This window comes from Corvus brachyrhynchos, unplaced genomic scaffold (genome assembly GCF_000691975.1).
Source record: "Corvus brachyrhynchos isolate BGI_N302 unplaced genomic scaffold, ASM69197v1 scaffold523, whole genome shotgun sequence".
Taxonomy (NCBI): domain Eukaryota; kingdom Metazoa; phylum Chordata; class Aves; order Passeriformes; family Corvidae; genus Corvus; species Corvus brachyrhynchos.
In genome coordinates this window covers 1,719,896-1,720,478 of record NW_008237265.1, presented here as the reverse complement: position 1 = coordinate 1,720,478, position 583 = coordinate 1,719,896, and the positions used below count along the sequence as shown (strand labels likewise).

Here is a 583-nt window from a genome sequence, read left to right as displayed (position 1 = left end):
TGGTGGGGTGGGCCCAAAGAACTGGTTGAGGGGTTGGGAGAGAACTTCCCCTGGTGTCATTTCCTCACAGAAGGTACCATTTTTAACATAACCCCAAAAACATGCACTTAGTGTGTGATAGCCCTTTATCCACATGCCCGCATTCCGGAGGAAGTTAAAAGCCCATTAATTCTTCACTTTCTTGACCCATAGTGCAAACTGGATAACAGCAATGGTAGCCTTAGTCAGAGGACCCATATTCAAGTAAGGAGCTGCAAAGGGGAAGTATATAGCCATGACCACCTGCCACCCAAACCAGGGTAAACTAGACCACATAGTGCTGCCTAACAAGGTTCCTATATTCAGAACACAAAATTAAGTTATCCAGGAGCTGTTATTCCTTTTTCATCCCTTTCTCTTAATGCCCTGAGGCCCCACATTGAGCGCCAAGATCTGTCTTGGTTTGAAAGACAGGTGTCTGCTAAGGAAGGCAGAAGCCTCCCTTGGAATGGCAGATGCAACCCCCTTCCCTCCGAGTTATTATAATTTTGAAATCAAGGGGCTTTTAGGCAAAGATATGGGAAATAGGAATAACAGTTCTTTA

At 45.1% G+C, this 583-nt stretch overlaps 1 protein-coding gene across 2 annotated transcripts in view; it reads left to right on the top strand.

Moving 5' to 3' along the window:
- PPARA (peroxisome proliferator activated receptor alpha) overlaps positions 1-583 on the top strand; it is a 38,373-nt gene that overhangs the window by 17,222 nt on the left and 20,568 nt on the right. The window lies entirely within an intron of this gene.